The sequence below is a fragment of the Amphiprion ocellaris genome, chromosome 19, assembly GCF_022539595.1.
Source record: "Amphiprion ocellaris isolate individual 3 ecotype Okinawa chromosome 19, ASM2253959v1, whole genome shotgun sequence".
NCBI lineage: Eukaryota > Metazoa > Chordata > Actinopteri > Pomacentridae > Amphiprion > Amphiprion ocellaris.
In genome coordinates, this window is record NC_072784.1 from 29,127,152 (window position 1) to 29,141,290 (window position 14,139).

At 36.7% G+C, this 14,139-nt stretch overlaps 1 protein-coding gene across 2 annotated transcripts in view; it reads left to right on the plus strand.

Moving 5' to 3' along the window:
• The first annotated feature begins 4,741 nt into the window (after positions 1-4,741).
• The window catches only part of tex2 (testis expressed 2), a 41,281-nt gene continuing 31,883 nt past the window's right edge, over positions 4,742-14,139 (plus strand). The window contains exons 1-2 of one of the 2 annotated variants that reach the window (XM_055005090.1): positions 4,742-5,285; positions 5,847-5,920. The gene's annotated coding sequence lies outside the window, so the exon portion shown is untranslated. The remainder of the gene's footprint in view (positions 5,286-5,846; positions 5,921-14,139) is intronic. The other variant, XM_023267152.3, reaches the window with a different exon arrangement.

Consider the following 14,139-nt stretch of genomic DNA (forward strand, 5'->3'; position numbering starts at 1 on the left):
ATTTTTAATTTTTATTTGCATCCATTAAATAAAAAGGCAATATTTGTGAATTTATGATATATTTAAGAAGTTTTTTTTATTTAGAATGTTTTCAGTCAAAAAATAAATAAAAATGGAAATGGTATTATTTAAAGTTGCACATTTTAAAAAATGTTATTTCACATTAGACGTAAATTCTGTCAATTTTTTTCTGTATTTATATCTATTCATTAAAAAGAAAAATATTGAAAAAGTTTATGAAATATGGTTTTATTTATAATGTTTTTAGACAAAAAAATGAAAATTGTATTATTTAAAGCTACACATTTTTAGAATTTTATTTCACAGTAGACTAGATTCAGTCTATTTTTTCTGTATTTAGATCTATTAATTAAAAGGAAAAATGTTTAATACATTTATGGAGTTGTTTGTTCATTTATAGACTTTTGGTGTGCAAAAAAGTTACACTTAGTTGCATTAGACATGAGTCTTTTTTTGAATTTCAAAACTGCAAACAGGCATAAAAAATGTAGAAAAGAAAAAGGAAAAATTTTTGCAATATTACAAAAAAAAAAAAAAACAGGTAGGTAAAACAGGAGTTCAGCCCAGATATGAAATCTTAGAGGGGATCCTTAAACATTGACCTTCCAGAATGAGCTTTATTGTTGTGATCAATCATTATCAGACGGAGTGTCCGATTGACTGATTCAATCCAGACCTCCAGTTATTTTTTTCAGTGTCATCTCTCCTGAGCTTCATTTCCGCCCAAAGCTGACAACTTTTCACTCACTTAGATTTGATTACTTGTCAAAAACCTCAGAAGAACATCAGCGTGAACTCTCTGACAGCAGTATTTGGCCAAATCTCAACAACTATGAGACATTTCTCTCTGTAATGCTTTTGTTTAAACACATTTTGTAGAGTTCAAAGTCAGAAATGAACCATAAATTTAATACCTGGTTAAAATGTGTGTACCTGAGGGATCATTTTGTTTTAGTCAACCATGAAAAAGTATTAATTTACATACATGTATACAACAATATACAGAACACAGACTTAAATCTGCAAGCAGGGAACGTTCCTACAACATTACTTACCAGTTCTTATAAAATTTGAAAGAAAACATGTTTAATGGACATTTAAAGCGTGTTTATTATTTCAAATAATGTTCCTATGAAGTTAAAAGTTAACTTAGAACATTTTAACATTCAGAGGATGTTTGATGTTTGGTTGTAAGAAAACACAAGAACATTCAAAAAGTGTTTTCTAGATTTTATATCATCACATTTAATGTTTTAAAATGTGTTAATATTAACCCTCCTGTTGTCTTCATTTATGGGCACCAATAAATATTGTTTCATTTGTCTGAAAAAAATCCCAAAATTCAGCAATAAAATTCCCCAAATTTCTGAAAATTTACAAAACCTTCGGGAAGAAAATTCCAATAATTTCTTAATGGTTTCCCTTAATTTTTTTTAACCCCCCCAAAATTGACAAGAAAATTCTTGTAAATATTTTCAAAAAATGAGCAAAAATCTTCCAAAAAATTCCTAAAAATATCTAAAATGAATATATATACATCAATAACATTTCTAATATTTTCTTTAAGAACACTCACAAAAAATCAACCAAAATCCAGCAAATTTTGTTGGATTTTGGTAAATTTTTTTGTGAATGCTCTTAAGAAACATTTGTAATATTTCTTTTTTTCCACCAAAAAATGTTCAAAAATTTCCCCAAAATGTTGAAAATGTGGACATCAGAAGTTTCCATGTGAATATATATTTTTTCTCCCACATTGTCAAACTTTAAAACGGATCAATTTGACGCGCAGGACAACATGAGGGTGGACAAAGGTGGAACATTTTACCTGCAATATTCTGAGGATGTTTTTAGAATGCTGTCAGGTTATGATACCAAAACAAGAACCAACATTCAAAAAGTGTTTTCAAGATGTTATCAAGGCTCAAAAGAGACAAAGTGTTTTTTAAAAATGTACTAATAATAGCAAAGGTGGATAATTTCACCAACAAGGATGTTTTTTTGATGTTGCTGTTCTACAAAATGTTCCTATAATTTGGAGAACTAGAACCCAAAAGAAACCTTACCACTGAAAACATTACGAGAACTTTCTCAGAACATTTTTCATCCTTGCATGGAAAAATTTTTCTCTCGTTTTCTGTGCCGAAACATTCCAAAATCAAATGAGCTGCTCTTGTTCTTGCTTTTTTATCACAATTATTTTTTGTCTGTTTGCTGTTGAGCGTAAAAACAAAGACAACAAACAACAAAGAATGTGTGAAATCCAACCGTGAACCTGCGCTACGTGTCTTTCTACCTGGTTGGCTGTGATCTCTCCTCTGCTGTCTGTGATAGAGGACAGTACAGAGCAGAGTGAGTTTCAAAAAGCCCAAAAAACCAAACATAAATCTTATTTAACACATTATGCATCTGTGGCTCGACATCCTTTTGGCTTTTACTGAAGGAGAGTTGTGTGACTGGTTTCATTTTGATGCTGATGCTTCAGTGAAAAATCAACACATAACACCTGATTCCAAAGATTATTTTCTTTTTAACCAATTAGCAGAATTCATTTATATTCTTTAAATGCAGAAAAACACTCTTTTAAATTTTTTTTTCTTGTGAATCAGTTTGGAATTGCTGCTTCTGATCTAAATAAAGTCATTATTATTCTTTTCTAATCAATTTTTTATGGAAAAATCCTCAAAAATGGGAGGTTTTGATGCTTTATGTGATAAAAAATAGTGAATATTTAGAGGATTTATGTGACGTGACAAGCAGGTTATAATATTTTCTGATATTTTTCAGAATAAATGAGAGATCAAAGGATAATTTAACATCCTCAAACTTGTAATCAGCTGCTGTCAGCTGTAAAATAATCAATACTTCATTAATAATTAACACTGTTGATTTTGCAGAGTGGTTTATAAATGAGGTTTAATGACTGTAATAATGACAACTGATGTATTGTGTAGGTAAATACAGAGAATAAAATTTCAAACAGGAAGTGCTCAGATGACCAGTGTGCTCTGTGGCCTCAAGGTGGCGATAATAATCCACCCACCAGCAAATGATTATTAATAGGAAGATTTTTATACCATTAACTGTTCACAGGCTCAAATTAATACCATGTTTGGTCTTTTCTGAACAGATAAAAATAACAGTGACAGTAACAATATTAATAATAATACATAAACAAATAAATAAATCTGGATAAGACACTCTCCATGTAAACAATGACTATTTTATTTTAATATTTTCCAGGAATATTTGTAATATTAATATAATATACATGCTTAAGTTAATACATGCAGTGGGTCTTTAAATCACAATGGACTAAAACTAAAAATAGAATCATGAAATCAGAGTCAAATCGCTCATTTTGGTCAAAAATTATTATTATTTAAGCAAAGTTTATTGCAAATTCTGATGTTGCTCTTTAACTAAGCAGGAACCTAAATGCTGCATAACACATGTAGGAATATTAGTTATTTATTCTTAAAGCAGTTTGTTGTGAAACTGTATGTAATGTTAAGATGACGTGAGTGTTATGTCTGGAATTTAAACATGTACATGTTAATAAAGTTATGGTTATAATAATAATAATAATAATAATAATAATAATAATAATAATAATAATAATAATAATAATAATAATAATAATAATAATAATAATACATGTGATTATTTTATTATTAGCATTAACATTATTATTGTAAAATTAATTTATAGATTATTTATAGTTTCTATAAATTAATCAAATTATGTTACTATATATTTATAGTGGTAATAATTTACAATAATAATTATTATTATCATTGCAGGTTTTATTATCAGGTTTAACTTTATTATTATTTTATGTATTTTTTAAATAATTAAAATAATAATAATAATAATAATAATAATAATAATAATAATAATAATAATAATAATAATAATTATTATTATTATTATTATTATTATTATTATTATTATTATTATTATTATTATTATTATTATTATTATTATTATTATTATTATTATTATTCACACAAATCACTTTAACAGTTCCACATTTACATTTTCACAAATTACCAAAAAAAAAAAAAAAAAAAAAAATCAACATAAAAACCCAAAGGGCTTTAAAATAAATAACTCTACCACCTGGCAGCAGATAAACACAAATATATTAATGAATAAAATAAAATAAAATAAAACAAAATAAAATAAGATTAAATTAAATTAATGGATAACCCTCCATATAGCTCTTGTACTAACAGTGAATATAGTTTGCTTATTTAAAAAAACACAGAGGTTGGCAAGATATTGAATCAAAATTTCTCAAAATCATTTTTTTTCAATTTTCAGTTCAATATCTTCCACCTGTAATATAACTTTTTTTTTTTGCTATTTAAAGATTATTAAGGTCAACATAAAGGGAGGGAGGGGAAGGGGGATTTTTTTTTAATTGTAATTACCTGTCATAAATATAAATGTTGCAGGTGACAGAATACAGACAGAATAATAATATTGTCCACTAGATGGATCCCTGCACCACCAGAACCTCTTAGAATGATCACTCCTGATGCATCGATCACCTCTGGATCAAATATTCTGCCGTCAAAAGCAGCAGATGTGTTCATTCAGGTGAGTTCAGGTGAGAGAATGCGGCTGCGCAGAGACACCAGGTGAGACGGACTGGGGGTTTATGATCCCCTCTGGCCGGTAGGTGGCGCCACGTCCACGCAAATGTCCTGGGATTAAAGGAAACGTGGACGTGAGAGCTTTCACCTGATGGAGCTGCTCGGCTGCTCTCAATTTTCTGTCCGGAATAAACGGGAGGAGGAGATGACAGCACGTTTGTCTCCTCGTCCCTCCTCCAGCTGATCTCAGGTCTGCGTGGAGGGAAACCCGCGTCCGATCCACGAGCCGCATCGCCGTGACGCAACTCGCACCTTCTTCCTGCTGCAACACTAAAATATGAATCAGCGGACCGGACGCGTCTTCTGGCTCCGCTGATCCGGGGAGGGGGGTGTGGCGCCGAGCAGCAGCCGCCCACGGAGCCCCGGTGGCGGACAGACGCCGAAGCGCAGCGCCGGAGTTTCCACCGCCGTCACCGTCTGCTCGGACTCCGGCTGGCTGCGGAGCTCAGGCCGGCCAGGCAGCACCTCGGCGGCCCCTCAGCAGGCTCCGGGGCTGCGGGTAAAACAAAAAACGCAGGGGGGGATCTGGGCGCATTACGCAGATTTGGAAACCTGGATCGGTGGCCTGCGGATGGAGATGCGATAACTACGGTGAGGATAAAGGTGTGTTTGGTCTCCCTCTGTTGTTTTCCATCAGCTGAATGCATCACAGTCGGGCGCAGAGGAGGACAAAGGGGCGGATGGAGGCGAAAAATCTGCACAAATCTGCCTGTTTTTGCAGAGAAAACAGCCTCTCGGCGTCATAAAGGGGCAGATTTGTGGGTCTGTGTTGGTGTGAGAAGCTCCCAGTGTCTGAGCTCAGCTGACAGGTGAAGTGGTTTATCATAGGAAGCTGCTCCATCCTCTCCTCTACGTTTGCTTCCAGGCCCTCAGCAGCATCTCAGCCACATTTCTACTTCATGTTTTTTCCTCCTGTGTTGTTTAGTAACACCACATCCCCTCTTGGCTCCAGGGAGGATGATCGCTGGAGGCCCTGATGCTCCTCAGAGGGATTTCTGTCCAACTGTCCTCATGTGAACTGCTTCATTAAGGACTTCTCGACCAACTAAACATGTTTTTATTCCCCTGGAAAGCAGCCGAGGTTTAGAAGTGGATGCATTTAGATTGTTTTAGTTCTGCAGTTTTCTGTCCTCTAATTTGAATCTCTTGTTTCTCTGTTTTCAGGCATGTTAGCGCCACGACCCATGGCTGTGCAGATTGTGTTGCAAGAGGAGATTGAATGCCTCTAAAATCTCAAGGTAAGACCTTCCTCCTCCTCCTCCTCTGACCTTGCATGTGTTTGTGTTTGAGTGGGAGGCATTGGAGTTGATCCACGGCCTTGAAACTCCCCTCCTCTCCTAAATTGTGTCTCCTTCATCTTCACTTGTTCGACCCCTGACCTCCGTCACATCACTGCCAAAGCACACGGATGTGGCTTTGTGCTGGATGTGTTATTTGGCTCGTCCAAAGGGAATAATCTCTGTTAAGCTTAATTAGGCAAATTGCTGTGAGGCTGGAAGCAAACGGTGGCGGCAGAAAGATCTGAATTAGCCGTTGTTTGTGGGTTTAAAGGGCCTCTCGCAGATTTCATTCATGCCGTGTGTTTTACATGTTTGCTTGCTCCGGCGGGCAACTTTTCAGGTTGAGCTGCAGTTCACATTCAGCTCAAACTTAAAATAAATCCAGCTGGCGGGCGTCTGAGTGTCTGAGTCAGCGGTCGGCCCTGATGCTCCCTCTCCGGTTCGAACCAGGCGGTCAGTAAAAGTGGAGCGTTAACCCTAATAGATCCACGCTGCACACGTGTGTTGCTGTACTTTTTACAAGAAATAAGATAAAATCCACTGCCTGTCCACAAAAAAGTCACACACTCTAATATTTCATTGGATGCCTTTAACTGTGAGAACGGCACACATTCACTGTAGCATCGTTTCAATAAGCTTCTGCAATGTCACAGCATTTATTTCTGTCCAGAGTTGCATTAATTTTCTACCAAGATCTTATATTGATGATGGGAGAGTCAGACAAAGTCTTCTCCAGAACATCCCAAAGATTCTCAGTGGGGCTGAGGTCTGGACTCTGTGGAGGACAATCCATCTCATGCTCCCTGATCCACTCATTCTCAATGTGACCCCATGAATCCTGGTATCATCATCTTGGAACATGTCCATGAACATCAGGGAAGAAAAACTCCATTGATAGAAAGACCTGGTCCTTCAGTATCTTCAGGTATCAGCTGACCTCATTCTTTGGGAACATAACGTTGCTGAACCTGACCAACCCCAGATCATAACTCTAACCCCCACAGGCTGGTAGACACTAGCCATGATGAGTTCATCACTTCATCTGCCTCTCTTCTTACCCTGATGCCCCCATCACTCTGGAACAGGGTAAATCTGGACTCATCAGACCACATGACCTTCTTCCATTGCTCCAGAGTCCAATCTTTATGCTACCTAGCAAACTGAAGCCTTTTTTTCTGATCATCCTCACTGATCAGTGGTTTTCTTAGAGCTGCAGCTGTTTAGTCCCAATCCTTTGAGTTCCCTTCATATTGTGATGTGGAAATGTTCTTACTTTCACTATTAAACATAGCTGTGAGTTCTACTGTTGATTTCCTACCATCATCTAAGAGTTTGTTCTGACCACAGATGATGGTTCTCCACTATCCTTCAGGTTTTAATAATGTGTTGGACAGTTCTTAACCTGATTTTAGTAGTTTCAGAAATCTCCTTAGTTGTTTTCTTTGCTTGATGCAGGCCAATAATTTGAAGAAATGAGAAGCTCCTCACTGCATCAGCTAGGTTAAATAAGTTGTTGAAACATATTTACCACTGCAGTAATTATCCAATGGAAGGCTCTTACCTATTTGCTTAGTTAAATCCAGGCGGTGATCTGTTGTTTGCAGTAATATACACGAGTGGAAGCTCCTGGAGAGGCACTCTGTAACTCACTACCTGTTGGATTTCACTAAATACCAGAGATAAGACTTTAACTTATGCAGAAATAAAATAAATTTTGTGTGTATTCAGGGAAGAATCTTGGAGGATTTGCTGTTAGGTCTTTGAAGGAAACATGTTCTGAGAAGCAAAGTTGTGCTTGTTTGTTTTATAATTATTGTTGATGCTAAACATCTGCTTATAAAGTGCAGACATTCTTGTACTACTTTCATCAACAGGTTTTCCACTTTCCCATTTACCTCACATGAGTTTTGCCCTCATAGGTGCAGCTAAATGAAATGTTTTGCATTTTAATGCCGAGATGATGGGCAGTGAAGTTATTTGCATAACATTGACACAAGTTTTTTTAGTTTTTATGATTCTCTGACTGGACTTAAGGTTCATTTAAACGAATGCAGATGCTTTTCTATACATTTGGTCGGGGAATGTTTTCATGATTAAGACTCTTTATGGACATCTGTGATATTTTAGACCAGGGGTGTCAAACTCATTTTAGTTCAGCCTAATTTAATCTCAAGTGACCAGTAAAATCACAGCATAATAACCTATAAATAACCACAAATCCAAATATATATCTTTGTTTTAGTGCATTCTGAAAATGTTTACAGTTAATGAACTAACTTTTTACAAAACAGGATGAACAACCTGAACTTTCTTCAGAAAAATAAATTCAAATTCTACAATAATGTGCCTCAGTTGATAATTTACACATTACAACTTCCAGATCACAGTTTATCTACAGGTAGAGTGTATAGACTTCACCACAGCTTTAAACTCGTTCAGTGTAACAAGGGCTTAAAGTTTAGGTTTAAATTGTAATTTATTCCAAGCATTCGGTGCAGAAAACCTAAAGGCTTTCTTGCTCAGTTCAGATCGTACTTTGGCGACGACAAATTGCAGAGTATCCATAGATCAGAGATTGTAACTTCCAGTTTTTTCTTGTTAAAAGACAAGACAAATAAGAAGGAACGATACCCAGAATGGTTCTGTTAATAAACACCAATGACTGAGACGTCAGGCTACTTCCAGATGTCCAGTTAGCTTTAGAATAGATCACATAGTGGTGAGTAAGGGGACCACAACTGATCATGAATCTCAATGCCCCATGGTACACATTATCCAGCATGCATCCGTTGCCATTTTGGACAATACTGAGCAACTCTAAACCATCCATCCATCATCTATATACTGCTTAGTCCTCATTAGGGTTGCGGGGTGCTGGAGTCTATCCCAGCTGACTTATGGTGAAGGTTCACCTGGACAGGTAACAGTTTATCACAGGGCTACATAGAAACAAACAATCACACTCTCATTCACACCTACAGACAATTTAGAATCACCAGTTAACCTCAGCATGTTTTTGGACTGTGGGAGGAAGCCGGAGAACTTGGAGAAAACCCACACATGCACAGGGAGAACATGCAAACTCCATGCAGAAAGTGAAAGTGCTAACCACAAATCCACTGTGCAGCCCTCATTCTAAACCATCCTCATCTTATTTTGCACAAATTTTAAGTCTTTTGGGACACAGTAATTTCAGGGAAGATTCAAGTCATCTTTGGTGAAATGTCGACTTAAGTCTCTATTTTTCGTAGAAATTTGGTGTCTGTGGTGGAAAACACACATGCATGAACGCATTCGCACATGTGCAGCTTATGACTGTTTAAGTGGAGCAGCCGTCAGCGCTGTCACAGCGATGCACAGCCACAAGTGTCACAACAACTAATGAGTCCTGATGCTGTGTGTGTTTATATACGCTCACCGTCACCGGGCTGCTGCTCACCTGGATGTGAGTTTAATAAAAGCACATTCTGACAAAATAAGAGCAATTTACTGCAGCTGGAGGAAGAAGAAGTCGGCAGAAGAAGTTTGTGTTACAGAAAGAGGAATTAATGGGAGGTGCTTTGCTCTTACTGCAGCTATCTGGGCAAATAGGAAGTCAGCATTAGAGAAAGGAGGAAGCCTCCGTTGACTAGATCACACACAGAGATTTGATGCAGGACACACACTTGTTATGCAAACACTGCACTCGGCAGGAAGCCATTTATACTGTAGATACATGTGAGTGTGGGATCACACTGTTTAGCTGAGCATAGAGTGGGAAATATTCTATATTTAATGTACAGTTTTCTTTGAAACAAATATTTCTCTGTTCCATGGAGCTTCATTGTTCTTCAAACACCATTAAACTACGTTCCTCAGGCTGCCATCACCATGAAAATTTAGTTGAGGATTAATTGTCATACAAAAAAAACTGCAATTAGCAATTTATTTGTTCATTTTATGGGTCATTCCAGAAGTGGAGGACATTTGGGCTTCAAAATTTTTGAAAAATAAACCTTCTCTTTTACAATTTTCTGCTCCATATTCATCAATAATAGGTATTAACACATCAGTGGTACCATTTTTATTCCATGTTTTCTGTGTTGTTGGCTAACCCTACTCTAAGCACAGGAACAGGGTTGCTAATCCACACTAATGTGATCTTTTTCTCAGCTACATATTTAGCTGACAATGTTATGAAAATATGAATAATAGAAGAGAGGACATAGTTTTGCTCTACCCATTCTTTAGGAAAACTGTTTGATGATGTTAATTCCAGCGTATCATGTGATTCACTGTTTTCTTCTTCTTCTACCAGCTAAAAAGGTTCTGCTAACAGGGTTGTTGTGGGACACACGTTCCATGTAAAATAATTATTTAAAATATTATGTTGATTAAAAACATGTTCCCACAATTACAAGAGATATCAATGAAAAATATCACCAAAAAAAGGAGATTTAAATTTCATTTTAACTGTTTTATTTGAGATTCAATGTGGTCATCAGGAGGGTGGGACAAGAGAAAAACGACATTTTAGGGGGAACTCCAGAATAATTTAGTGTTTTAAAAAAAAATTCCAAACATTCTTTTCTCCTATTTTTCTTGTTAGATTTAGTCTGAGGAGAAGAACATTTACACAACAACTGCATGTTTTAGTATTTTGTACATGGATTATTTGAAATTTCATGGGTGGGACGTAAAATGTCCTCCAGTCCTGGAATGCCTTTTATTCACTTCCAACCACCACTTTTTTGCTGCTAACCCAACAAATTGCCTCCAAATGTGCCCGTAGTTGTGCTTTGGTTTTGGATATTAGAACTAAATCTATGCAGTTTAGTAAATATTAGAAGAGCACATCCACTGAAAATGTCGTCTTATACCTTGCTGAAGTGTCCCTGTGGTGTTTTTTATTTGCTAGACGACGTATCATGAGCGAAACAAGCACCACAGCTGAGCATTTCCACCTTAAAACTGCAGTGACATTCTCAGAAACACAGATTCAGACTTGCAGTGTTTCATACGTAACAAACCTTAAGAACCAATCCAGTCAGTTGCAGGATGGAGCTTTCTGTATTATTCTTTTTCCAAATAACTTTTCAAATATGCATTCCAGAGTCCCTCCAATATTACAGTGGTTTTACAACGTTTGAGCAGAGTAGAGCCTCATATTCTAGATGAAGCATTGGTGTGGAGTTGCATCTTAAGGAATGAATGGATTATTTTAATGAAAAATATGTAACTTTGATACACTGAGATGCGTTTTTAGGAGTTAAATCAGAGATAAATAGTTGGTGCCGTTAAAGCAGAGTGGAAGAACTGAGTGCAAAAAGTGGAAAACATGGAAATAGTCACTGAAATATGGCAGTTTCATGCAGTTATTTTTATGCACGTGAAGGGAAGTGATTCTCACAATTATGCAAAATATGTAATAATTGTGACAAACCTACCTGCTCTTCAATCCCTTTAGTATCGACATTATGTGTTTACTTTGACTCAGTCCTGTTTTAGTGTAAATACTCACTATAGAGCGCCACTATTATTATTATTATTATTGCCATAAAGATTCAGGTATAATCCTGCTTTTTCTCCTGAGCAGTATGCAGACTTTGAAGTATTAATCATGTAACTGACTGCTAGCTGTATGCTATCAGATGTCTGGATGCTAATATCGGTGTCTACTTTTAAATAAGATTTTAAAACCCATTTTTTGAGCTTGCTTGTTTTGCGAGGTCAATTATTTTCATCACATGATTTTTAAAAATATGTTTATTTAATTTCTTACATTTTATTCTATTTTACGCTTTATTTATTTACCTATTTATTTTATTCAATTGCTGTTATTTGCTATTATTCACACTTCTAGCCTTTTAATTTATGTTTTTATGTTTATTTTGCCTGTTTTTTTTCCTTACTTGGATATGACATTTTTTGTTTCTTTTATAATTTATCTGGTGTTGTCATTGATTTATATTGATTTTAACCCCATTTTAAAAAATTTTTCTTCTCTTATGTCCTATTGTTTGGGCTGACCATTGTTATTATTGTTGTTGTTGTTGTTGTTGTTGTTGTTGTTGTTGTTGTTGTTGTTGTTGTTAGTAGCAGTAGTAGCAGTAGTAGCAGTAGTAGTAGTTGTTGTATCATTATTATTGTTACTATTGTCAATACAATCACCTAGTTCCCATTCACATAAAGTCACTTCAAATTATTTATAAAGCACATTCAGAGCAACTGGCCAAAGTTCTTCCAAATTGAGCAATTAAAAATTAAATATTAAGGTTAAGACCCTTTTAAACTATTGAAAGAAACCCAACAAATTCGATGTTTCATTTTGAGCCAGCAGAAGAACTTTAATCAGAAGAAACCTGCAGAACCAGGTTCAGGGAGGGCAGACGTCTGTCTCGACTGGTCGGGGTGAGGTTAGAGGGCAGCAGAGAGACACAACAAACAAGAAAACAGTGGACAGAATGTATTAAAGCAGATTCTTCATCTTAAACCAACTAAAATACAGATATCTGGCAGAGTATGCTGTTGCAAGAGCTCTTCTGCTGCTGACAAATCCTACAGGTTATTATGTTACATTATATTAAGACCTCTCAGTTACCGTGTCACAGACCCACAAAGGTAGAAAGAGCCAGAATGACGCCTTTCAACATGCAGATCCATTGTTAGAAATCCACTCTTTGTTATTTCATGTAATTAATCCGCTAGTCGGTCTCCACGCTGACACCTCTATTGTGTCACTGTCAAAACTGTGGTGGAAAGAAATGGATATTTTCTGCTATTTTCAGCGGCCTGGAATCTTCTAATGATGTTTGTTTTGCAGGCGGCGCTGATACTCACAGTTTAGCTGGAAATACTCTGTATAAATATGGAACATAAATATAATTTAAGGAGTGTCTCTGTAATGACTCAAAAAGCTTGCAGCAACTTTACCCAGACGTCCACGAATGCTAATTTCTAATATTCTATATTTAAGATGATATCTTCCTTCAGGCACATAAGTTACTATCTCATTTTTTTACAGTCTGTCTTCCTTTTTATGGGGTTTCAGTTACTAATCAGAGACTGTGTGTGACATCACAAATATGGGACACAAGAAAAGGATAAAAATATGACTGTCTGTGAAGAGACTCTCATTTGATGTTTTCTGTCTTTCCCCCCACATCACTCCATTCATCATGTAATTGGACAGATTATGACTAATACCAAAACCCTCCGGCTGTTTGTGGGTCGTCTAGCAGCTTTTAGACAGATTATAAATCGCTTAATGTATTTGGAAGCCCTTGCGTTGTTTGTGTGGATTCATCCGCCTTTTGATCTCTAAACTGTCAAATCGGGTTAGGCGGCTCCAGACGTCGCGATCAAAGCTGTTATTTATCGACAAGAACCTGCTACTTGAGCAAAATGAGGGAAAAAAAGGCACAACTATATGTTTCACAGACTAGCAAGCTTTTCTAAATACATGTTTGCGTTTTGAGATTTGCAAGATACAGCATCCATAGTTGATAAAAAATATACAACTTCTAGGGCTGGTCTGAATAGGAGTTTCTGGGCTCCGGACATTCTGGCCCAATTACTGAGGAATAATCGAATATTTAGCTCCTCGTTCTGTTTACAAATATGGGCGAACTGAAGCGTGATGTCAGAGTTGGTAGGTCCGTGTGATACAGCCAGTCAACTGGCCAATCGGAAGTAACGCTGACTCCAGAGATCATTGCAGTCTACAAGACTGGGATATATCAGTGCTTAATGACGGTAAAGCAGCTACGTTAATTCTGAGATACGAGTATTTGTATCTCAAAATTATTATTCAGACACCAACACAGCGACCGAATATTCGGATATTCGAGTCCAGCCCTAACAACTACATGTATTTGATGTGACTTGAGCGCCATCCACCTCCAAGTCTGAGGCCATGGTTCTCTGCTGGAAACTGATGGATTGCTCCATCCGGGTTGGGGGGGAGTTGCTTCCCCAAGCGAAGGAGTTCAAGTATCTCAACATCTTGCTCAAGAGTGATGGGAAAATGGAGCACGAGATGGGCAGGCGGCTTGGAGCAGCAGCAGCAGCAGTAATGCTGGCGTTGTACCGACCATCGCAGTGAAGAGAGTTTACCAGTCCATCTACGTTCCAACCCTCACCTATGGTCATGACCTCTGGGTAGTGACCGAAACAACAAGATCGCGGGTACAAGTCAC